This window comes from Macaca mulatta, chromosome 14, assembly GCF_049350105.2.
Source record: "Macaca mulatta isolate MMU2019108-1 chromosome 14, T2T-MMU8v2.0, whole genome shotgun sequence".
Taxonomy (NCBI): Eukaryota; Metazoa; Chordata; class Mammalia; order Primates; family Cercopithecidae; genus Macaca; species Macaca mulatta.
This window is the reverse complement of record NC_133419.1, coordinates 19,817,202-19,843,706: the sequence shown is the minus strand read 5'-3', so window position 1 is coordinate 19,843,706 and position 26,505 is coordinate 19,817,202. Positions and strand designations below refer to the sequence as shown.

At 45.3% G+C, this 26,505-nt stretch overlaps 3 long non-coding RNA genes across 3 annotated transcripts; 2 read left to right on the top strand and 1 right to left on the bottom strand.

The window, feature by feature from the left end:
• The first annotated feature begins 813 nt into the window (after nt 1–813).
• LOC144334241 (uncharacterized) lies at nt 814–4,632 on the top strand. Its single transcript, XR_013403917.1, has 2 exons — nt 814–3,932; nt 4,234–4,632. It is a non-coding gene; the product is annotated as an uncharacterized LOC144334241 (long non-coding RNA).
• A 2,096-nt stretch (nt 4,633–6,728) lies between these two features.
• LOC144334246 (uncharacterized) lies at nt 6,729–10,044 on the bottom strand. Its single transcript, XR_013403924.1, has 2 exons — nt 9,464–10,044; nt 6,729–6,892 (listed from the first exon to the last, which is right to left on the bottom strand). It is a non-coding gene; the product is annotated as an uncharacterized LOC144334246 (long non-coding RNA).
• A 1,094-nt stretch (nt 10,045–11,138) lies between these two features.
• On the top strand, nt 11,139–22,835 carry LOC144334259 (uncharacterized). The gene is made up of 3 exons (XR_013403938.1): nt 11,139–11,261; nt 17,411–17,534; nt 19,566–22,835. It is a non-coding gene; the product is annotated as an uncharacterized LOC144334259 (long non-coding RNA).
• The last annotated feature ends 3,670 nt before the right edge of the window (nt 22,836–26,505 follow it).

The window sequence follows — 26,505 nt, the reverse complement described above, 5'->3', positions numbered from 1 at the left end:
ACCATACACACCGATATGCACAGAGGTACATTCACACACAGACCATCACACACAGGCACACAGATGCACGCACGCATGCACGTTCGCGCGCGCGCACACACACACACACACACACGTGCACCCACGCTCAGTGATACCTTCCAATCCACTAGCCTCTCCGATATAGGCACAGACCATTTTCCCACCTTTTCCCGCTGAGCGTGTGATTCCAAAACTGTCCACAAGAAGGTGCTCGGGAGCCAGAATTCAGGCGTTCCCGGCCCGCGGACGCTTAGAGAGTGGAGCTTCGGAGTTATGGGGGGACCCACCCTTCCATTTAATAACTGAGAAAGCCACGGGAGGGGACTTGCTGGGCTCACAGCCAGTGATCCCTGCCCTGTTTCCTTATGGGGAATACAGTCAGAAATGGGGAGTGGGGCAGAACCTGTGACTATCGCGGTCCTGTTTAGAGACGAAGGTCGGAGAAACCAGTGCGGTGGAAGGCTCTCGGGCGTCGTCAGGCGCTGTCCCCAGCTCACGGGCTCTGTGACCCTGGGTAAGCTACCTGGCTTCTCTGTTCCTCAGTTTTCTCGTCTTCCCTGACCCAGGCTTCCCCGACTCCTCTAGGGGCCCCTTCCTCTCTCCATGAACACCTTCAGATCTCGGGCTGTTTTCCCCACCCAAGCGGCATCTCAGCTGTCCCCTCCCGGGTTAGGCCTCCCTGGCCCCTATTTAACGGTGTCCCCACCCCCATCACTATCTTGTTTGTACCAACACTTGCTGCCTGACAAGGCACACTTGTTCATTTGTTCATGTTTATTTTGTCTCCTTCAGGAGAATGGGAACTTCGTGAGAGCAGGGACGTGGGGGTGTCCTGCGCACCCGGGCACCGCTGGCGCCCGGAACCCAGCCCTCCCTCCCGGCTCCGAGAGAGGCGGCCTCAGCCGTGTGCTGGTGCTGCCCTCCAGTGGCGCTAGGTCCCCATGGCACCCGGCTTTCTCCTGCTCCCCAGGGGCCTTTTCTTCTCCCACCCACCTGTCACCAGCCCCCGGGGCAAGCCTCTGTGTGACTCTAGGGTGAAGGTGGAGGGACCTTGCCTCCGAGGACTCATCCCACCTGGATTCCGATGAGTGAGAAGCCCTCTCTGGCACCTGGTGTTTGAATGGCCAGCCTCACAGTTAATAAAGACGAGTTTGGTATCAGCTGTGGGATCCATCCAGGAAAAGACACCTTTGGGGCAGAAATACAATGGTGCCTGTCTCTACATAGTCTAGCAGGGAAAGAAAGACAAGCCGGTCCAAAGGTCCCATTTTACAGATGAGGTCACTGCATCCCCACCTAGGACAGGAGGGTACAACTGCCTGGCCTAAGATAACCCTAGAATAGGGTCACTCATTCTTCCACCCACTGAGAACCTCAGGGCAGTCGCGTTTTATGCAAAGCCTGTAGTCCTGAACACCTTGCATAATTCAAAGCGTGCATAATTCCTGACTAATTTTGCCAGAGAAATGAATGCAAAGTAGAAAGAATGTGTTGCATAAATTACCCCAATTGTGGCATATTTTTGCTTTAATGCTGCTTTTTATTTTCCTGGCATTATCGCTAATATTTCATAACTCACTCTCTGCTAAATTAACAGTGCAGCATTTCCTGCCGGTGGCTTGGCCTTCTTCGGAACGTTTTATCACATCTCATTTCCTTTCCAATGTTACCGATTTTCAGGTGCGTTTTTCTGCACCACCACTTAAAGAACACTTGGATGACATTGTTATAGGATATGGGTAAAAGATTTAAAGTTATAATAACTGTGAATGTTGAGAAAACGCACACTAGTCACCAGAATCTCCTGCAGAAATTAGAAATTCAGAGGCATGTAAACAACAGTGCATGCATATAAGAAAGCAGGTATTTCTGTTTAATAACCAAAGCAACGTCGCCATGTGGCAGGTTTACAGTCCTCAGTTAACAGCTCACTTAGTTCCTCCGACTCGAGGAAACTGCAATTCTTGACAGTTTTTTTAGTTTGTTTTTTTTTTTAACTGAGGGGCTCGGCATTATTTCCAGCTTAGTGCATAAACACGTATTAGCATTTTTATGTTGCACCTTGCCAAAGTCACAGTTTAGATTCCCATAAACGGTGACTTCGCCCTAAATGGTCTTCCTTGCTGTGTCCTTAATCCCAGAAGGGTGGAAATGTATGACTCCACCCAGTGATCTCAGATATGGATTTCAGAAATTTCAGTCACCCACCTCATACTTACACAGGGACCTTTTTGGAGGCAGCATCATCCGAGGCCGCTCTTGCCCAATTTGACTGCCCCCACCTCCTCCCCAACGTCGTCTTCTCTTGCAGTCTAGAAAGGGGGGCTACCCCCCAACATGGGATCCATATTTAGATCCATGTTGGAGGGTGGGTAGAAAGGGGAGATAGGATGAGGGAAAATTGAGTCTTAGTTTCACACATTTGTAAAATCGTCAGACTTTCCACGTTGCCAAGAAACTTGTCAACATAACCCCTGTGAATTGGCTGCTTGGCCTTCGCCTGCCCAGATTTGCTTCCAGAATGGCTCCTTCAGCTTGGCATGAGCCTGGCACCAGAAAGAGTGCCAGGGGCCCTAGGAAGGGGGGAAAGTGGGGCATTCAGGGCAGGCTCTGAACCCACTGGGATTCCTGTCCTGATTCCATCTGCATGTGACCTTCAGCAAGTGTCTATGTGAGGCACTTCACCTCACTGGGCCTCAGTTTCCACCTCTGTCGAATGGGGATAATAATACCATCTACTTCCCAGAATTGGTGCCAGAATGAAAAGCAGTCCCTGCTGTGATAGTGCCTAGAACAGAGTAAGCGCACAATAAATGTTACTTAGCTCTTGTTGCAGTTAGAAAAGCAACTGGATGGGGTGTACATTTACTGGAACCCTGGGATGTATGAGGGCCAGTGTCTGGGTCAGGTGATCCTGCCCCTCAGAGAATTTATGCTCCAGCTTTGGAGAGTGAACCTGCCCTCCCACTAATTCAATAATGCACCAGAAAGGGGAACTCCCTGGGGAACTGCCCTGTCCAGCCCTGACTTTGTGCAAGTGTCCATCAAGTCACCTTCTGCCTCTGGGCTGCCTCTGAGACTTGAGAGGGAGTAAACAGGTGCCGAGAGGTCTCTCCACCCTCCAGGTGCCCCATCAGGCTGGGACCTCCCCACCAACCCACCCCTCCCTGTGCAGCAGCAAATCTGCAAATGTGCCTTGCAAGCATATCCAGCGGGCCGGAAGCCACACTCATCCCCCGCTCCCCCATCCCTTCAGAGGACAGGAGAGGTGCCTGGTCCAAAGGTGGTGGTTAGAGCCTGGGCTTCCTGCCTGGGGGTGGGGTGGAGAGGGATCTGCCTTCTCTTCTGGGCCCCTGCCCCCCAGGTTTTTCCTCCTCGGTACTCATGTTCCTTTCCCTGGATAATCCCTTGCTCTAGGAGAGTCTCAGCTTTCCCCTCTGAAAAACGGGCAGCCTGGATTTCCCCAGCTCCTCCAGCTAAGACACTCTCATCTCCCTATCTCACACCAGCCTTGCCGCCCACACCCCAGTCCCTCCCTCTCTCCTCTGCTGCTGTGGGGGTCTGTCCCTGAGGTCACTGAGGCTACTGCTGGCTAGGCTCCCAAGCACGAGAGAGAGATCCCACAGAACAACAGCAGAAGGAAGGGGGGCATTCTTCAGGAGGAGAGAATGAAACGGCCTAGCTCAGCCATACCTGCCCTAGATCCAAAGCTCCCAGCTCCATTCCTGCCTCTGCTGCCATGTTTCCATCTTTCTGCATATGCGTGTCTCCCACCACACGAGGTGGTCCTGAGGGCAGGAGACACCCAGCCTGTCCTCGCTGTATCCCCAGCACCTGGGTGCTGGGAGCTGTTTCCTGGTCGGACAGAATGGGCGCCCACCCAGCAGGTTCAAGGATGGCGTTTTCGCCGGGCGCGGTGGCTCACGCCTGTAATCCCAGCACTTTGGGAGGCCGAGGCGGGCGGATCACAAGGTCAGGAGATCGAGACCACAGTGAAACCCCGTCTCTACTAAAAATACAAAAAATTAGCCGGGCGCGGTTGTGGGCGCCTGTAGTCCCAGCTACTCGGGAGGCTGAGGCAGGAGAATGGCGTGAACCCGGGAGGCGGAGCTTGCAGTGATCCGAGATCGCACCACTGCACTCCAGCCTGGGCGACAGAGCGAGACTCCGTCTCAAAAAAAAAAAAAAAAAAAAAAGGATGGGATTTTCCAGGTCTGTAGCCTGAATTCCAAGTGTCCACTCAGGGCTGAACCATGCAGTCAGGAAAGGACTCTCACTGGACACAGTGGCTCAAGCCTGTAATCCCAGCACTTTGAGAGGCCAAGGCAGGTGGATCCCTTGAGGCCAGGAGTTCAAGACCAGCCTGGCCAACATGGCAAAACCCCCTCTCTACTAAAAATACAAAAATTAGCCGGGCGCGGTGGCAGTCCCAGCTACTCGGGAGGCTGAGGCAGGAGAATCACTTGAATCGGGGAGGTGTAGGTTGCAGTGACCCAAGATTGCGCCACTGTACTCCAGCCGGGGTGACAGAGCAAGACTGTCTCTCAAAAAACAAAGCAAAAAGAAAGGGCTCTCATAGTGAATAACCTAAGTCTACAAAAATAAAAGAAAGGACTCCACCTCGGGCCCACACTTCCCTCCTCTCTCTGCCTCCCTTTACCCTCTCCCCCAAGCCCCTCTTCCGCTTGCCTCCAGCCTCCCACCTGCAGACTCAGTCATTTCTGGCTCTTTCTGACTCTGCTTTAGAATGAGAAAAAAAAATATGGGGAAACAGCGGCTTTTGATCATAAGGACAGGGAAAAGGAGATGGGGTCCTTATTGTGGCCTGGCTTCCGGCGAGATGTCTAAAACTCACATAGAATCGTCCCCTAGGGGAAATCACCCACCTGCATAATTTTCATATCCAATAATACTACAAGAGTGTCTATGTCCTTCCTACCTTGAGTTACATTTCTAAAAACTCTTTATCACGTGAGTCGTGAAAAATGCCAGCTTCCAATAAGTGTGCATGGGGAGAGGACAGATAGCTGGAAGTAGAAATTTATGCTGCCTGGTAATACTAAAGAATTGCTATACTCAGTTTCATCAAACCCAGGTCCTAGTGTCAGCCCAAAATTCTTCCTCCTCCAGGAAGTCCTTCTGGACTTGGAGGGAAAGTCTATGACACAAGAAACAGTGTCTAATGTTTCCCAGATCCACCTATTTTTCTCCTGTACCGCGCCTACCACCTGGACAGCCCTTTCTCCATAGGTGTCCAAATGCCCTGAGTCTGTCAATGCCAGGCTTGCATGCCATTATTTCCCAGATGAAAGTGACTACTCTCCTGTCAGGACTCAAGCACTTCCTACCCTGGCCTGTGATCACAGGTGCTAGGAGAATTGCTCACCAGTGGGACAGAGGGCACATAGCAGGTCCCAGCCCTGACTTTGCTCAAATATCTCTCAAGTCACTTTCAGCCTCTGGATCTCCTCCCTGCGGGGTGGATGTGAGCTTAGAGGCCATTTAGGCTAACCCCTCCCCAGCCTGGGTGCCATCTTCCCAGATCCCTAACTTATTCATGGATGCCGAGGAATCAGTATGTTTGTTGAGTGACTAAATGAATAAATTCAGAACTTGGGGACACCAAGATCTAACGCCCCCTCAAAGTTAAGCCTTTTAACCTCCTTAACCCGCAACTATCCTTCCTTTTCCTTATACCAGTCCAGTGACCAAATCACCTTCTAAACCACCAGCTGGCCAGCCCTACCCCCAATATGACCCAAGTAAAATGATCCAAAAGGTTGACAATACGTCTAGTCACTGGGGTTTTTTTAAATTGTAATTAGTAATTATTATGCACTATGGATGTAATAATAATAGCAGCAAACATTTATTTTATTTTATTTTATTTTTATTTTATTTTTTGAGACAGAGTCTCACTCTGCTGCCCAGGCTGGAGTGCAGTGGCCTGCCTGGTACTGGGCTGAAGGCTTTGACGTGAACGACTTCATTTAATCCTCACAATAATCCATAAGGGGGTTCCATCATTAGCCCCTACCTTTCAGACCTAGAAATGGGGCGTAAAGAGGTTAAACTTGCCCCACGTAGCAAGCTGGTAACAGAATTTGGGGACTTTATAAAATCATTTTTTATCCATTGTGTTACAATATTTTTCCATTTTTGTAGTCCTCTTTCAGACTTTGACATTTTTTTAAATTTCATGTCCTAATCTATTTTCAGTTCATTATGCCTTCCCTGTTTGTTTGTCAATGTTTCTGTGAACTGTCAATCTTGTCTTCCTCTCTAAGAGACTAGAAATATTCGTGGAATTTGTGAAAACATAGCCAAACAGGTAAAGTGGACATGGATGACTGAAAATGAATTTTTTTAATGAAACAACCTAGAAAGAAGACAAAATTGCTTTCAAAATGCATGCAAAAATTGCAAAATCTCCCTGGGGTGCAAAGACCTTATCAAGACAGGAGGAACTAATGGCTGTAAACATTCATTTCCAACCGAATTTCTTTCAGTTGATTCACTTGGAACCCTGAAAAACTTTAAAATTTGTAATAACTTCGTCAGATGAATGCATAATTGCTGGGAAATTATTTAGCAATTAAAAGCCCACAAGTCTGAAGGTGGGGTTGGCGTATAGAGCTAAAATGCACTTTAGAAGCTATCCTTGTTGCATAAAAATTAATAATACTTGATAAAACAGGGGCCAAAAATACTGTTTCAACCAACTTGTTTTGGCGTCAGTTTTATTGAAGCATAACTAGATACAATAAAATGCACAGATTTGTAAGTGTAGCGTTATAACAACCATATAATCAAGATATTGATTGACTGCTTTTGTTTGTTTTAGAGACAAAGTTTCACTCTGTTGCCCAGACTGGAGTGCACTGGTGTGATCATAGCTCACTGTAACCTTGCACTCCTGGGATCAAGCGATCCTCCTGCTTCAGCCTCCCAGGACTACAGGCGTGTGCCACCATGCTGGGCTCGTTTTTTTAACTTGTAGAGAGAGGGTCTCGCTATGTTGCCCACACTGGTCCTGAACCCCTGGCCTCAAGCAATCTTCTTGCCTCAGCCTCCCAAAGTGCTGGGATTGCAGGCATAAGCCATCACACCTGGCCTGACTGATACTGACAATGACAAGATATTAAACATTTCCATCACCCCAGGAAGTTTTCTTGTGCCTCTTTATAATCAATCCACCCCATCACCAGTCAACCATAGATCAGTTCTCTATCACCAGAGCTTAGCTTTGTCTGTTCTAGAATTTCATTTAAATGGATTCATATAGTATACACTCCTTTGTGTCTATCTTTCTTCACTCAGTAAAATGTCTTTGAGATTCATACATTGTATTTATTTATTTATTTTGAGACAGAGTCTCGCTCTGTCACCCAGGCTCGAGTGCAGTGGCACGATCTCAGCTCACTGCAATCTCTGCCTCCCTGGTTCAAGCGATTCTCATGCCTCAGCCTCCTCAGTCCCTAGCTGGGATTACAGGTACACGCCACCACACCTGGGTAATTTTTGTACTTTTTGTAGAGACAGGGTTTTCACCATGTTGGCCAAGCTGGTCTAGAACTCCCCTCAAGTGATCTGCCCACCTCAGCGTCTCAAAGTGCTAGGATTACAGGTGTGAGCCACCGCGCCCAGCCAAGATTCAGACGTTTTGTTGTTACAGTCAAGCAGTTCTTTCATTTCCCTGAGTAGCATTCTACCCATTTCATCCAGTAGTGCTCCCCTGTACGCAAATATCCTAGTGTGTTTATCCATTTGCCTGTTGATGGACATTTGCATTTTCTCTAATTTTTTGCTATTAGGAATAAAACTGCTATGAAGATTTTTGCATAGGTTTCAGGGTGAACGTAACTTTTCATTTCTCTTGAGTAAATACCTAACAATGAGAGTGCAGAGTCATATGGAAAATATGTCACTATATAAAAAACTGCCAGCCGGGCGCAGTGCCTCACACCTGTAATCCCAGCACTTTGGGAGGCCAAGGCAGGCAGATCACAAGGTCAGGAGATCGAGACCATCCTGGCTAACATAGTGAAACCCCATCTCTACTAAAAATACAAAAAATTAGCCGGGTGTGGTGGCGGGCGCCTGTAGTCCCAGCTACTCGGGAGGCTGAGGCAGGAGATTTGCTTGAACCCAGGAGGAGGAGCTTGCAGTGAGCTGAGATGGTGCCACTGCACTCCAGCCTGGGCAACAGAGCAAGACTCCGTCTCAGAAACAAACAAACACACACACAAAAAAACTGCCAAACTGTTTTCCAAAGTGACTGTACCATTTAGCCACCACCCCAAAGTATATAAGAATTCCAGCTGCTCCCCATTCTGACAAACAAATGACAGCTTTTAATGTTTTTTTTTTTTAATTCTAAGAGGTAAGAAATTGTATCTCTTTGTTCAACCACATTGCTTTTTTTTTTTTTTTTTTTTTTTTTTTTTTTTTTTTTTTTGACAGAGTCTTACTCTCCCAGGCTGGAGTGCAGTGGCCCAATCTCAGCTCACTGCAACCTCCACCTCCCAGGTTCAAGCGATTCTCCTGCCTCAACCTTCCAAGTGCCTGGGACTATAGGCATGCACCACCACGCCCAGCTAATATTTTTCTATTTTTAGTAGAGACGGGGTTTCACTATGTTGGCCAGGATGATCTTGATCTTTTGACCTTGCGATCTGCCTGCCTCAGCCTCCCAAAGTGCTGGGATTACAGGCATGAGCCACCGTGCCCAGCCACCCATGTTGCTTTTTATGCAACAATCTGCTGGCTTCTCAACACCAAATGTGTATGCCCTACCTATTTGCATTCATGAACAAAAATGCATCTGTGTGCATACACACAAACACACACATACATGGGTCCCTCCTGCCGCTCCCCATGCGGTGAAGAATGCCCTCAACGAGGAGACCGGATAAACTTTGGCTTCTGCACAGGTACTGGCTGACTCTGAGCAGTTCACTTCAGACCTGCTTTTCCAACAATCAAATGTGGACAACAATCCAGCCCACTAAGATCAAAACACCAAAAGCGTAATCTATGAAAGACATTGGTAATTTGGACTTCATTAAAATTAAAAACTTCAGCCGGGCACAGTGGCTCATGCCTATAATCCCAGCACTTTGGAAGGCCAAGGTGAGAGTGTCACTTGAGCCCAGGAGTTTGAGACCAGCCTGGGCAACATGGCAAAATCCTATCTCTACAAAAAAGTACAAAAATTAGCCAGGTGTGGTGGCATGCACCTGAGTCCCAGGTACTAGGGAGGCTGAGGTGGGAGGATCACCTGAGCCCAAGAGGTTGAGGCTGCAGTGAGCCATGATTGCACCAATGTTCACCAATGACAGAGTGAACCCTTGTCTCAAAAAAAAGAAAAAAAATTAAAAACTTCTGCTCTGTAAAAGAGACTATTACGAGAATTTAAAAAAAAAAAAAAAAAGCAAGCCACAGACTGGGAGAAAATATTTTCAAAATACGTGTCTGATAAAGGACTGTTATCCAAACTATACAAATAACTCTTAAAACTCACTATTAAGAAAATAAATGAACTAAAAGTGGGCAAACATCTGAACAGACACTCTGCCAAAGAAGATACACAGATAGGAAAGAAGCAAATGAAAAGATGCTCAACATCATATGCCACTACGGAATTGTCAATTAAAATAGCAATTAGAAACTACTACACACCTATTTGAATGGCTACATCCAAAAAACCAATAGTAACGCGTGCTGTTGAGGATGTGGATCAACAGAAATTCTCATACACGCCAGTGGGAATGCAAAGCGGTACAGCCACTTTGGAAGACAGTTTGGCAGCTTCTTCCAAAGCCAAGTATAGTTATATACTATTCAGCAATCGCATTCAGTTATTTACCCAAATGAGTTGAAAACATATCCACAGAAAAACTTGCACATAGATGTTTATAGCAGCCTTATTCTTAACTGACAAAACCTGGAAGTAAGAAACCAAGATGTTCTTCAAAAGGTGAATGGGGCCAGGCATGGTGGCTCATGCCTGTAATCCCAGCACTTTGGGAGGCTGAGGCAGGCAGATCACCTGAGGTTGGGAGTTTGAGACCAGCCTGGCCAATATCGTGAAACCCCATCTCTACTAAAAATACAAAAATTACCCGGGCGTGGTGGCAGACACCTGTAATCCCAGCTACTTGGGAGACTGAGGTGGGAGAATCGCTTGGACTCAGGAGGCGGAGGTTGCAGTGAGCTGAGATCGTGCCACTGCACTCTAGCCTAGGCAACAGAGTGAGACTCCATCTCAAAAAAAAAAAAAAAAAAAAAGGCAAATGGATAAAGTGTAGGATATCCATACAGTGGAATATTATTCAGTGCTACGGGCTGACTTGCATCCCCGCTGTCTGCCAACAAATTCATATGTTGAAGCCCTAACATCCCCTGCCATTTTGACTGTATTGGAGTTAGGGTCTTTATGGAGGTGAAGATATGACAATTATAAATGTATATCCACAAAGCAACAGAACCCCAAAATATATGAAGCAAAACTAACAGAACTTACAAAAAACCAGTCAATTGTATTATTATAATATAATACAATTTAGGAAGAATTGAAATCTTAACAATTTAAAGTCTTTTGATCCATGAACATCACATATCTTTTGATTTATTTAAGTCTTTGTTTCTTCAATGTTTGGTAGTTGTTTTGTTTTGTTTTGTTTTGTTTTGTTTTTTTGAGACGGAGTCTTGCTCTGTTGCTCAGGCTGGAGTGCAGTGGCATGATCTCAGCTCACTGCAACCTCTGCCTCCTGGGTTCAAGTGATTCCCCTGCCTCAGCCTCCCAAGTAGCAGGGATTACAGGAACACACCACCACGCCCAGCTAATTTTTTGTATTCTAATAGAGATGGGTTTTCACCATGTTGGCCAAGATGGTCTCGATCTCCTGACCTCCTGATCTGCCCACCTGGGCCTCCCAAAGTGCTGGGATTATGGGTGTGAACCACAGCGCCTGGCCAATGTTTGGTAGTTTTTAGCATACGAATCTTGCTTGTATTCTGTATGTCAGGTTTTCCTTGATATTCTAAATGGTCTTTTTTTCTTTCTTTCTTTCTTTCTTTCTTTTTTTTTTTTTTTTTTTTTTGGACACAGAGTCACTCAGGCTGGAGTACAGTGGCATGATCTCAGTTCACTAACACCTCCGCCTCCCGGGTTCAAGTGATTCTCCTGCCTCAGCCTCCCAAGTAGCTGGGATTACAGGCATGCACCACCACACCCAGCTAATTTTTATATTTCCAGTAGAGATGAAGTAGAAATATTTTATATTTCTAGTAGAGATTTCACCATGTTGGCCAGGCTGGTCTTGAACTCCTGACTTCAAGTGATCCCCCCACCTTAGCCTCCCAAAGTGCTGGGATTACAGGCATGAGCTACTATGCCTGGCCATAAATGGTACTTAAAAAAAAAAAAATCTCAATTTCCACTTGTTCATTTCCATATATAGAATTGATTTTTCTATATATACAGTTGATTTTTCTGTATTGATCTTGTATTCTGCAACCTTGCTTAACTCACTTTAAGCTCTAACAGCTTTTTTCCCTCTAATAGCTTTTTAAAACAGCTTTATTAAAGTATAAATCACATACCATACCATTTATCCATTTGAAGTATCAGTGGTCTTTACTATATTTGTAGAGTTGTACAAGCATCACCACAACCATTTTAGGATAATTTAGTCACTCCAGCAAAAAACCTTCCTATCTTTTGCAGTCACTTTGCATTTCCCATAGCCCCCTAGGTCCTAGGCAAACACTAATCTAGCTTCTGCCTCTGTAGATTTACCTATCTGGGCATTTTGTAAGTGGATTCATACAATATGGTGTCTGGTGACTGGTGTCACTTACTTAATGTAATATTAATGTAATATTTTCTTTTTTTTTTTTTTTCTTTTTGAGATGGAGCCTCGCCCTGTCGCCTAGGCTGGAGTGCAATGCCGCAATCTCAACTCACTGCAATCTCCGCCTCCCAGGTTCAAGCGATTCTCCTGCCTCAGCCTCCCGAGTAGCTGGGATTACAGGCACACGCCACCACGCTGGGCTAATTTTTGTATCTTTAGTGCAGACGGGGTTTCACCATGTTGATCAGGTTGGTCTCAAACTCCTAACCTCGTGATCCACCCACCTCAGCCTCCCAAAGTGCGGGGATTACAGGTGCAAGCCACTGCGCCTGGCCTAATGTAATATTTTCAAAGTTCATCCATGTTGTAGCATGTTATCAGTACTTAATTCCTTCTTATGGCTGAACAACCTTCCATTGTATGGACATATCACATTTCATATATCTGTTGATCAGTTGATGGACATTTGGGTTATTATACCTTTTGGCTATTATGAAGAATGCTGCTATGAACATCTGCATTCAAGTTTTTAGGTGGACCTTTGCTTTAATTTCTCTGAGGCTTATACCTAGGAGTAGAATTATTAGGTCATATGGTAACTCTCTGTTTACTCCTTTGAGGAACTGCCAGACTGCTTCCAAGACAGCTTCATCATTTTAAATTCCCACCAGCAATTTATGAAAGCTCCAATTCCTCCATTTCCTGGCCACGCTTGTTATTGTCTGTTTTATTATTATTATCACTATTATTATTATTTTGATAGCCACCTTAGTGGATGTAAAGGGCTACGTATTGTGGTTTTGATTTCTGTTTCCCTAATGACTAATGATTTCTAGCATCTTTTCCTGTGCTTGTTGGCATTTTGCATATCTTCTTTGGAGAAATATCTACTCAAGTCATTTGCTCATTTTAAAATTGTGTTTTTCCCCATCAAAAAGTGAGCAAAGGATATGAACAGACACTTCTCAAAAGACGACATGTATGTGACCAAGAAACATATCATCACTGGTCATTAGAGAAATGCAAATCAAAACCACAATGAGATACCATCTCGCACCAGTTAGAATGGCGATTATTAAAAAGTCAGGAAATAACAGATGCTGGAGAGGCTGTGGAGAAACAGGAATGCTTTTAAACTCTTGGCGGGAATGTAAATTAGTTCAACTACTGTAGAAAACAGTGTGGTGATTCCTCAAGAATCTAGAACCAGAAATATCATTTGACCCAGCAATCCCATTGCTGGTATATGCCCAAAGGATTATAAATCATTCTACTACAAAGACACATGCACATGTATGTTTACTGCAGCACTATTTACAATAGCAAAAACTTGGAACCAACCCAAATGCCCACCAATGATAGATTGGATAAAGAAAATGTGGCAAATATACACCATGGAATACTATGCAGCCATTAAAAAAGAATAAGTTCATGCTGGGCACGGTGGCTCATGCCTGTAATCCCAGCACTTTGGGAGGCCAAGGTGGGCAGATCACCTGAGGTCAGGAGTTCAAGACCAGCCTGACCAACATGGAGAAACCCCATCTCTACTAAAAATACAAAATTAGCTGGGCGTGGTAGCACATGCCTGTAATCCCAGCTACTCAGGAGGCTGAGGCAGGAGAATTGCTTGAACCCAGAAGGTGGAGGTTGCAGTGAGCCGAGATTGCGCCACTGCACCCCAGCCTGGGAGACAGAGCAAGACTCTGTCTCAAAAAAAAAAGGAATGCTACCTTCTCTGTACCTTAAAAGGTTCCATTGCTCTCAAAATCACACACTGCACATTTGTCATACTAAGTAGTCTCTCATTTTCAACTGAAGTTAGTGAAAAAAACAAGATTTTTTTTTCTTTTTTTTTGAGATGGAGTCTCACTCTGTCACCGAGGCTGAAGTACAGTGGCGCGATCTCAGCTCACTGCAACCTCCCTCTCCTAGGTTCAAGCGATTCTTCTGCCTCAGCCTCCCAAGTAGCTGGAATTAGAGGGGACCGCCACGACGCCCGGCTAGTTTTTGTAGTTTTAGTAGAGATGGCCAGGGTGGTCTTAAACTCCTGACCTCAGGCGATCTGCCAACCTGGCCTCTCAAAGTGCTGGGATTACAGACGTGAGCCACCACGCCTGGCCTAAAACAAGATCTTTGTATTTGTTAAAAAAAAAAAAAAAAGGGGGGGGGGAGATACCTCTTTATTTTTAACCACTTTTTTCTTTCATATTTTTTATATTTTTTATCATATTTGAATGAATTTGAATGGAAGTTAGTCTATTGTGAATCTTGCACTTGAAAGCAGAATTTTTCTTCCTTATAAAATTTTGAAGTAGCAAAACAGACATTTTACCTTTAATTGATCCCACAAGATATGACTAATTCTCAAGCAGACATTTTCTTAAGAGATTAATGGTCTAAGTGGAATTAAATAACTACAAGTTAAATATAGTTCCTAAAAATTATTTGATTTAATGTTTAAGCTGCTATTCTGCCAAATAATTCTATAAAGATTGGAATTATAAAAGATAATTGAATCTCTATTATTCTGCCTAGTATTCTTATTTAAATTTGTATAAACATTTGTTGGCTCCTAAAGAATAAAATGTTCTTCCCAAAGTTATCTAGCTAACACACTCTCTTAATATTCATATGAACTATCAGGCTATTTTCTATTTATTTAAATATTTGAAACCTAACAATTACGTTTGCAAATAAAATTCACACCTCTCAATTATCATTAATTATTGTACCATTTTATCCTGGAATAATAAATATATGTGTATTCACCAACTGACAGAAACAATTTCAACATATAAAGCATGAAAGGAGATTTTTTCAGTTCAAGCGACTTTTAAAATGTTTACCTATGTCTGAAACTGAATGTCCAGATATTAATAAATCCAAATGACCTGCCTTGTTTGTATTCCTGACATAATTACACTGGTTAAATATTACATCCCTTTCTCAATCACAAGATCTTCGATCTTGCAAACTTTCAGAGATGTCAGAATGACACCAAAATAAGCATTCAGCTATTTACCTTCCAAAGACCAAAACCCAGGTGAAATAGAAGAATTTGGCTGAGCTAGAAGGCTGAAACCAAACTTCAAAGTCTGTTGACTCACAGTGGTTCTCATCTAGATTGGGAGTGATCAGGCAACCGGCTCCCCAGCCAGGGACAGCTCCACAGTCCAGCTCTTCATTGACTCAATCAACAAACGTTCATTGAACACCTACTATGTGCCAAGCTTGGTGCTAGGCACAAAGAATCCTGCAGTGAAAAAAACAGAGTCCGGTTGGAGAGAGAGAAGTAAACAATTAGTAGACTATAGTGTAATCAGATAGATTTCAATGTATTAATAGTCCCAACTATTGTCCTACCTGTATTCAATACAGGTAGATATGGTGTCCTGTAACTTTGTACCCTCCTCATACTCTGACTTTGCTCTGCCTAGGGGGGTGCTTTGGCCAATAGAATAAATAAGGCAGAAGTGATGTACCAATTCTGAGCATAAGTATCAAAAGGTGCTGCCATTTTTGCTCTCTCTCAGATCTCTGATCACCACAAGAACAAGCCAACCGGGTGCAGTGGCGCATGCCTGTAATCCCAGCACTTTGGGAGGCCAAGGCAGGCAGATCACCTGAGGTCAGGAGCTCGAGACCAACCTGGCCAACATGGTGAAACCCTGTCTCTACTAAAAAAAAAAAAAAAAAATATATATATATATATATAAATTAGCCAGGCATGGTGGCACGTGCCTGTAGTGCCAGCTACTTGGGAGGCTGAGACAGGAGAATCGCTTGAACCCAGGAGGCAGAGGTTGCAGTGAGCCAAGATCACACCACTGCAATCTAGCATGGGCAACAGAGTGAGACTCCATCTCAAAAAAATGATAATAATAAAGAACAATTCCAGGCTAGCCTCTTGAAGGATGAGAGACCCCATGAAGTTATCCCAACTGAGACCATCCTAGTTATGCCCAGTTATCCCAACTGAGACCATCCTAAACCAGTCTATAGCCAGCTGACCACCAAACATGTAAGCCCAGCCAAGATCAGCAGAACTGCCCAATTCACCCATAGATTCACGAGCTAAATTTTGAAAAGCCTTGTTACACAGCAATAGCTAATTGATAGAGTGTTAGTGCAATGATGAAGAATGTGCCCAGTGCCAAGAGGATTCTTAGGAATTGTTGAAAAACCAGCACAGGGAAAAAAAAAACACAAGGAAAACTAATAATAAGTAACTAAATGACAGACGCTATGCTAAGTAATATATTATTACCATTCTGTATTTTAAAATACAGCATTCGGCCAGGAGCGGTGGCTCACACCTGTAATCCCAGCACTTGGGAGGCTGAGATGGGCAGATAACCTGAGGTGAGGAGTTTGAGACCAACCTGAACAACATAGTGAAACCCCGTCTCTACTAAAAATACAAAAATTAGCCAAACATGGTGGCAGGCGCCTGTAATCCCAGCTACTCAGGAGGCTGAGGCAGGGGAATTGCTTCAAGCCGGGAGGCGGAGGCTGCCGTGAGCTGAGATCGCGCCACTGCACTCCAGCCTGGGCAAAAAAGCAAGACTCCATCTCAAAAAACAAAAAAAAAGAACATACAGCTTTCAAGTTCAAAACCAGCCTGGCCAACAAGGAAAAACCCTGTCTCTAATGAAAATGCGAAACTCAGTAGCGCATGGTAGCATATGCCTGTAATCCCACCTACTAAGGAGGCTGAGGCACAAGAATTGCTTAAACCCGGGAGGCAGAAGTTGCAGTGTGCCAAGATCATGCCATTGCACTCCAGCCTGGGTGATAGAGGGAAACTCTGTCTACAAATACAGCTTTCAGGCTGGGTGCAGTAGGCCTGTAATCTTTTGAGAGGCCCAAGTGGGCAGATCCCTGAAGCCCAGGAGTTCAAAACAAGCTTGGGCAACGTGGTGAAACTTTGTCTCTACAAAAAAAAAAAATTGTTTTAATTAGCCACATACCTGTAGTCCCAGCTACTTGGGAGGCTGAGGTGAGAGGATCTCTTGAGCCCAGGAGGTGGAGGCTGCAGTGAGCCATGATCGCATCACTGCACTGCCTGGCTAATAGCAAAAACCCTGTCTCAAAACAAACAAACAAATACAGCTTAGCTTATAAAGCAGTGAACCTAAGACTTGAACCTAGGTCCATGTCATTTTAAAAGGGAAGGTTTCTATTGCTCTGCTGTACCACAGTAGAGAGGAGAAAAAAACAAAAAAAAAAAAAAAAAAAAAAATTAGTGAGAGGATTCTTGTCATGGATTCTGTGGCTCCAAAATTGAAATTGCTTAACTCAGTTGATTTATGCCATTATTCATTCATTTATATAAGCTGTATGTTAAACTTGGGTTCTTGATGTTCATTTCAGACCATTCAAAACCTGTGAGGGGGTAAAAGTGCTATCAGCACGCCAGGGTGAGGTGTCCCTAAATCATCCGAACTGACCAGTAAACCTAGGGATGGGGAAAACAGAAAGAGCATTTGGAAGATGTTTGCTAAATTAAACCGATTTCAAATTCCCAGGCATCCACAGCAGCCCACCTCACCACCACCTCATTGCACCTGCCAGGTTTACAGCAGAGACTAAGAGAAAGAAGTCAACCTTAACCTGCACCCGCCTGCTGGCAGCCCTTCTGCAAACACACCAGTATGTACACATCCTGGTCTACACTTCCTGCTGCCCTGCTTTTTTCCTTTCTCCCTGCCCCTGCTCTTGGAACCCCACCACTTAAGAAGAAGGTGGGGCTGTGGTGTCCAAACGTGTCCAAACACGCTCCCTGGCACTGGTCAGTTCCTGCCCTAACCTCTCTCCTTGGACAGGGAGAAATGCCCACAATGTTATCTAGGGTTTTCTGATTGCAAGCAACAGATACAGACTTCAGCCAAGTTATGCAAAGAAATGGTTAATAGAAGAGTCCAGGGAAGCTCACAGAACTGAGGAAAAAGCTGAAGAATCAGGCTGGGATGGAACCACAAGCAGGGCAGCTCTGGAAATCTCAGTTGCAGGAAACCGTGAATGGTCTCTCTGGATGTTGTTGCAACTGCGAATCAGCTATAACCAATTTCAGGCTTTGTTGTTGTTGCGTCTGCTCTGGATTCCATTTCAGAGAGAGAAAAAGTAAATAATTGGTTTATTAGCCTTGCCTGGGTTATGCACCTTTGGCTAGGTCATGCCCTGAGGCTAGAGGAGAGCAGGAGTCTGGGTTGATGGCCCCAGAATACTAAAACAGCCAAGGTGGGACACTACCAACAAGAAATGGGACCGGGCGCAGTGACGCACATCTGTAATCCCAGCACTTTGGGAGGCCAAGGCAGGTGGATCACTTGAGGTCAGGAGTTTGAGACCAGCCTGGCCAACATGGCGAAACTCCGTCTCTACTAAAAATAAAAATTAAAAAATTAAAAAAAGAAAATGAGCCGGGCATGGTGGTGCATGCCTGTAATCCCAGCTACTCGGGAGGCTGAGGTAGGAGAATCGCTTGAACCCGGGAGGCGGAGGTTGCAGTGAGCCAAGATCATGCCACTGCACTCCAGCCTGGGTGACAGAGCGAGACTCCATCTCAAAAAAAAAAAAAAAAAAAGGATGCTCTTACTAGATGCCTCCTGCCCATACCTCCTTCACATCTCATCACAAAAGGAATGGACAGGAGCAGCTCAGAGTGACCATCGGGCAGACAGACTCTAATAGGAGGGCCTCCCCAAGGAAGGGGCGTCTTCAGTGAGCCCTCAAAGATATGTTAGCCAGGTGTAGGGATGAGTGTGTGAAAGATATGTTAGCCAGGTGTAGGGATGAGTGTGGGAGAGCTCTGAACAAAGTAGGAACCTTCCAGATTCCCTTCCCGGCTTCCAAGGCAGGCTCCTCATGTGGACACTGGTAGCTTGCCGTCCAGCATTCATCCCCTTGTGATAATACCTCCCAAAATTCACTTGCAGAGTCCTCCCCAACTCTCAGCCCCCCTTGTCTGGGCCTTTGGCTAGGAACCCCCAGTTCCCAGGGAGTGGAGCTTGTGACACAGGGCTTAAACCAGAGTGCTGGTCTTATCTACTTGGCCACCGTGATTGGTCAGGGTGGTCATGTGACCTGAGCCAAGCCAATCAGAGTGAACCTCAAGACTTTGGAAGAACAGTGATTTTTTCCCCCCACCGGACTTCAACCAGATGGTGTAAGATGTGGAATAGCTGAAGGCATTTTGCCATCACATGCAGCCTCAGAACAAAACCAATACTTGGATAAGAGCCTACACCAGGATCTGTAATAACTGGGTCAAGCTGCACCTAAAGCTAGTAGATCTCTGAGACTTCCCAGTGACATAAGCCAGTAAATTTCATGTGGCTTCAACGGGCCCTCCCCTACAACCCACTTACCATCTGGGATGAGAATCAGAGTCTTTTACCTTAGAAGCCATTAAGCCTGGCTCCCCTTCCATCTTACTGATGGGAAAACTGAGGTCTAGAGTGATGGAGAAATTATCTAAAAATCTCAAGATTGTAGCCACTAGGCCAAGACCTAAAAGTCTGGGGAGGTTTGCGCCATGCCTCAATGTCTCTCCAGGTGGATCTGCGCCATGAACTCGCAGAGTAAAGTGTTAACTCAGCCACTGAACCCTCTCTCTCCTCACCCCCAGCCAAGATTGAGACAAAGCTGTTGCTTTTTTTTCTTTTCTTTTCTTTGAGACAGAGTTTCACTCGTTGCCCAGGCTGGAGCGCAATGGCGCAATCTTGGCTCACTTCAACCTCCACCTCCCGGGTTCAACTGATACTCCTGCATCAGCTTCCTGAGTAGCTGGGATTACAGGCGCTCACCACTATGCCCGGCTAATGTTTGTATTTTTAGTAGAGATGGAATTTCACCATGTTAGCCAGGCTGGTCTCGAACTCCTGACCTCAGGTGATCCGCCTGTCTCAGCCTCCCAAACTGACAGAGGGTGAGTCACTGTGTCTGGCCAAAAGCTGTTGCTTTTGTGATCCCCCTGGGATTTATCGGTGAAGCAACAGTTTCTGGTTTTGTTTTTCACAAACCTACTACGTTAGTTTCCTAGAGCTGCTATAACAAATTACCACAGACTTGTAGCTGAAAACAACAAAACGGTATTCTCTCACAGTTCAGGAGGCCAGAAGGCAAAAATCAGCAGGCGTCGGTTGCGTTGGTTCCTCCTGGAGGAATCTGTTCTGTGCCTCTCTCCAAGTTTCGGGAGCTTGCCAACAATCCTTGAAGATTCTTGGCTTGGCGCTGCACCAGTCCTATTTCTACCTTCTGCCTCCATCTTAACAGGGCCTTCCAGCCATGTGTGCCCACTCTGCATCTCTGCGTCACCAAATCTCCCTCTCCTTACAAGGACACAAGTCACAGGACTGAGAGCCCACCTTAATCCAGTATGAACCCATTTAAACTCAAAACAGCTGCAATAATCCTATTTCCAAGTGAGGTCATATATTCTGGGGTTCTGGGTATGAATTTGGGGGAGATACTGTTCAACCCAGTACACTGGCTATGTGCCGGCCATCGTGCCCCATGCCATGAGACATACCAAAGATGTACTGGAATGGAGTGGTGTGTCTAATAATGATATGAGCCCTGGCCTCACATCCATTCAATGCACACTTCCTGAGCACCCACTGTGTGCAAGGCATTGTGCTAGGGGCCAGAGGCCTAAGGATGCCTATGATGCAGCCCCAGTGCTTAGAGAGCTCACGGGGCAGGGAAGGAGCCTAGGGTCTGGCAGGGCTCTCTATGAACAGTTAGGAGAGCAGGGTTCCAGTCCTGTCTCACCCTTTCATAAACTGTGTGACCCTGAGCAACTCATTCCTCTCTTGACCTATTCATTCTCTGTAACATGAGGGGGGGTGGGCAATTTCTAAGGTTTTTTGAAGCTCCAATGCTCTAAAAGCCTTTTTTAAATGTGGGTGAAAATGCTTTGTAAACCACAAAGTGCTATATACACAAGGAGAGGCAGAATAACATGAATAGTTAAGGGAGTAAATCAGTTGGCCTGGGGTTCAAATCCCAGCTCTGCTACTTATCAGCCCCTATGACCTTAGGCATGTTAACTTTACCTCTGCAGACCTCAGTTTCCTCTTCTGTAAAATGGAATAAGAATGCCCAATTCACAGAGGTATCATGGGAATTAGAGGAATTAATCCATGCAGTGTCGAGGCCAGGGCAGAGCACACAGCAAGTGCCCAATAACTATTAGCTATGACGATCCCTAGACAGCCTCTCTACTACCACGGAGCTTACAGTTAGGTGGGAGATAAGATTAATGGGTGGAAAAGCTACAGACAAAGACCAGACAATGGATCGGTCAGAGGGTTCTCAAGTACCAGCGTGAAGAGAACCCTGGGACTGGTGCAATCCAACCCTAAGCACGTATCTGCTCTTCAACAGCAGGATGGACAGCAGCAAGGCCAGGGTCACTCCATAGGACCAAGGACCTGGAAGACCAATTGGAAAACTCTCTTGGAGTGAGGTGAGCTCATGCAACAGGATAAACTTCTGCTCAGAAGTCAAAATGGCCTGGGTTCAAATCCAGCTCTTACCTCCTCACTGGGTGTCCTTGAACCAAAGACTTAACATCTCTGTGTCTCAATTTCCCCCTCTGGAAAATAAGGATATGATGGTGGACTCTACCTCACAGCATTGTTGTGAGGACTGACATGTTGTATATAAAACACCTGGTGTGAAGCCAATCTCCAATAAATGTTAGCTGCTGGTAACACACCCTCCACCAAGAGGGGCAGACACCATTACTCCCAATGGATTAGGATGGGGGAGACATCACTCCTGCTCAGAGATTAATCAGATGCATATTTCAGGAGTTTTGTGAAGTGATGCTTTTTACTACTTGTATTAGTCCGTTCTCACATTGCTACAAAGAACTACCTGAGACTGGGTAAATTATTTTAAAAAGAGGTTTACCTGACTCACAGTTCTGCAGGCTGTACAGGAAGCACGGCTGGGGAGGCCTCAGGAAACTTACAATCATGGCAGAAGGTAAAGAGGAAGGAGTCATGTCTCACGTGGCCAGAGAGGGCGGAAGAGAGCAAAGTAGGAGGTGCTATGCACTTTTAAACAACCAGACCTCGGGAGAACTCTGTCATGAGACAGCACTAGGGGGATGATGCTAAACCATCTGAAACCATCCCTGTGATCCAATCACCTTCCCCCAGGCCTCACCTCCAACACTGGGGATTACAATTCAACATAGGATTTGGGTGGGGAACACAGAGCCAAACCATATCACTACTCTACATCTCAACAGATCCAAATAGGCCAGCACTGTCCAAAGTCAGCCACTGCCCAGAAGCCAGACCAGGGATCCAAGGTGGTGCCTTGTGTCATTGTGAAAGGGGAGCCAACTCTGTGCCAATCCCCTGCCTATTTCCCGTTCTTGCCTGAAGAATCCCCTCCCCTCGTTTCTAGCCACACATCTCATGCTTTGGGATTTGTTTGTCCTCATTCTGACTCTCCCACTCCCAATCCTTCTCTGGCAAGTGGGCCCTGCCTTTGGAATTCTCCACCCCACCTTTAGCTCATCAGCATGGGTTCACTCCCTGACAAGTGAATCTTCCACATTGCTGCCCCAGACCCAGAAACCAACCAGTCCTGAGCCTTCCTGGAACCTTCAACATGAGTTCTAGCAACACTGAATTGTCCACTAGAGCACTGTTTACATTAGGACTTTCCTCCACAGCCAAAACCAGAATACCATCCTGGAGAGGTTTAAACTGATAGGGGTTTGTCATCTCCTACAACAAGGCTTAGGCAGCCCAGAGCTGGGAGGGAAGCTTAGCCAAGCTCTAAAGGACTCAGGACAGCTCCAAGCTTCTATTCTGCCATCCTTAGTTTTCCTCTTCATAGTTTTTGCCTCATGGCCACAGGATGGCTGCTGCCTTTCCAGACATCAGTTCTCATTAGGCAGAACAAAGAAAGGAAAAAAAAAAAAAAAAGTCTATACCTATGGTAAAAAGCAAAAACTTTCCCAGAAATCCTCAGCTTACTACTCGTTGGCCAAAATTATGTCACGTAGTCACCTCTAGCTGCAAGTAACCAGTTCGAGGTGAAACATGTTGACATGTTGACTTACAAACAAAATATGGGGAATGTTAGTAAGAAAGAAGAATTTTTTTTTTTTTTTTTTTTTTTGAGACAGAGTCTCATTCTGTCACCCAGGCTGGAGTATAGTAGCACAATCTCAGCTCACTACAACCTCCGCCTCCTAGGCTCCAGCAATTCTCATATCTCAGCCACCCCGAATAGCTAGGGCTACAGATGTGCACCACCACGCTGAGCTTATTTTTGTATTTTTAATAGAGACTGGATTTCACCATGTTGGCCAGGCTGGTCTCAAACTCCTGGCCTCAAGTGATCTACCCACCCTGGTCTCCCAAAGTGCTGGGATTACAGGCGTGAGCCACCATGCCCGGCCAATTATTCTTCTTGAATAATTTAATATAGAGTAAACCAGAGGTCTGCAAACTACATTCCCCGTGAACCAAATCTGGCCCACTACTTGTTTAACGTTTAAAAAAAAAAATACTGATATAATTGTACTTTTTGAGTACATGTGATATTTTGATACATGTATATAACGTATAATGATTAAATCAGTGTAATTGGGATACCCATTACCTCGAACATTTATCTTTTGTGTTAGGAGCATTACAATTCTTCTCTTCTAGCTATTTTGAAATATACAATAAATTATTGTCAACTATAATTCTTCTACTCTACTATCGAATACTAGAACTTAGTCCTTCTAAAACTGTATTTTTGTACCCATTAACCAACTTCTCACCATCCCTCCATTTTTACAAATAAAGTTTTATTGAAATGCAGCTGTACCCATTTGTTTACAATACTACAACAGCAGTGTTGAGTAGTTTCGACATAGACTACGTGGCCCACAGAATCTAAAATATTTACTCTCTGGCCTTGTACAGAAAAAGTTGTCAACTTCTGAAACAGATGGTTGGTAGTACCTGCCACAAGCACTAGAAAAGGAGGACATAATTGTTTTCTGGAAATAACTTACTATTTTCAAAAGAGCATTCCAGTAATGAGAAAAAAAAAAAGATTTTTGCTCTGCTCACATGTATTTTGTAGTTTAGTGTTAATTTTTACTTTGAATTATATGTGGGATGAATGAGAAGCCTTATAAACTTCAGGGATTAGGGTCAACAAAGTTCTTAAATTGGCCCTGATTTCCAGGCATTCCTACCCATGGTCTGACTTCCACTCATTCCACAAAGAGGCACTAGGCACCTACTGTGGCAGGCATTGTGCTAGGTCCTGGATAAGGTCAGGATGGACAGATGGATGGTTGGATGGTTGGATGGATGGATGGATGGGAAGCTGCGAGAGAGAAAGCAAAAGAGACAGACAGGAACAGAGAGATTAGACTAACCAATTTCATGCCTTCTCAATTTTGCCTAGAAAATAAATGTGTGAGGAGGAAATGACATTCCAGTAGGCATGTGGGTAAAGGCCTGGTTGCTGTAGCAAAGAGACCCCTTTAGAAGTGTGTAGGTATGCAGGGACATAAGTTGATTTCCTGCAGTCCACAATGGCTAGTGTCTCTGTTCCACAGAATCAGGGACCTTGGCTCTTTCCATCACATTCCTCCACAGTCTCTAAGACGTTGTCCTTGTCCTCATGGTCAAGACTGGGTTATAGATGCATTTGGTTTCCAGGTTATGGGAAGAGGAAGAAAAAGCATGCAGGAACACACTCCTAAAGTTTTAAAGACCTAGAAAGTAGCATATCTCTCCTGTTGCTATAGACTGGAGGTGTCCCTCCAAGATTCATATACTCAAATGAACCCCTAAGCCCCAGTGTGATAGTATTTGGGGATGGGTCTTTGGAAGGTAATTAGGTCATGAGAGTGGAACCCACATGGTGGGATTAGTTCTCTTATAAGAAAATACATGAGCTCCTACCCCCAACTCCACTCCCATCTATCTGCCCGGTGAAGACAGAAGGAGAAAGCAGCCTTCTACAAGCAGGAAGCAGCCCCTCGCCAGACACCAGATCCACCTGGGCCTTGATCTTGGACCTCCCAGCCTCCAGACTGTGAGAAATAAATGCTTACTGTTTAAGCCACTCAATCTATGGTATTTTTGTTATAGCAGGCTGACCTCACCAAGACACCTCCCTTCACCATCCACAAAGTCACATGGTTCATCTACTTAGAAGGAAGGCTAGGAAATGCAGTCTTTGGCTGGGCAACCATGAGACTAGCTACAATCCAATTATTTTGGATGAATGGGGGAGTGAATTTTGGTAGACAACTAGGAGTGTCTATCACATAGAGTAGGCTCATGAGTCCTTGTTGAACTCAAAGAGTGAGACAGTCAACATCTGTGTGTTCCCAGAAGTTCTCAAGCCACATAGGTATAAATCCACTGACACCTGAACCTGGGAAATTAGTTCTGTTTACTGTGACTGGCAGAAATAATTTCCTGCTGACATTATTAGTGGCTCCCAGCCAAGGCAAGAAAATACACCCATAAAGGGACTATTACAGCCCTTCAGGTGCCACGTTGATGATCTTATGCTCCACCTCACACCAAATTCACATCCTGGGTAATCACTCTGGGCAAGGCCTAAAACTTCACCCTTTGTGGATAGTTTAAACAATTAACATTCCTTAAAGAAAATTCAAAAGCAAACCGTTTATGCAAGGTACACAGTTCCTGGGGGCCTTAGACCCCCTAAGAAACATCCCCACCACTCCTTTCCCTCATAAGGCACAAAAAGGATTAGAATCCAGGAAACCTGCTGTACTGGCCTGTTACAACCTTAATCCAAGGGAGTGACACTAATGACAGAATTTCAGGTATGATGTAAGGTGAGAGATTGGAGACAGGGGTGTACTTTGGCCTCCATAGAGAGCCCACACTGTCTCCCACACACACAGCACTGACTGCCCCTAGGCCTCTCTCAGCGAAGTGCTTCTGGCCTATATACAATATATATCTCTTCCCTCCAGTTCAAGGTGGCAGGAGTCATCAGACAAATTCCTGCTAATGTGCCAAGGAGAAGGCCCTTCCAGGTCACCAGTGCCTCTCAGAGACAAGTTTGCCCTGTCATTAAATTATTTCTCATGGTAAGCTCTCGGGCATAAGAGAGGAGAGACTGGAACAGGTACGCATTGCTCTTAATAAACCAAAACCCACACCTTCAAAGGAAAATCCCAGAGGTAGACTCCAGGTGGGGTTCAGGAGATCAGCTCAGTCCCTTTTAAGCCTTTCTTTCCCCAAAAGGATATTTTGGTTCCAAAAGTGACAAGATAACCAGACGGTATCCTCCAGGTGGAGAACAGCCCATAACTAGGAAGCAGAGTCTCATCCCTTGAGGAGGAAGAGGGCAGTGCTAGTACCTGGGGCTAGTGGAAGAGGGTAGGGTGTGGGCCGGGCTTGCTCTGGCCCAGCTGTTCACTTCACTGCAGCCTGCAACCCTCCCATTTCCCTACAGCCCACCCAGGACTGCACTCAGCTCCAGTGAAGGTTTGTGCAGTTAGGATCTGAGAGTTTAAATTACTACATAGGTTTTACCTTTTTATTCTGGAAATTTGCAAATGTACACAAAAGTAAGGAAACTCTTGTAATGGATCCTCGTG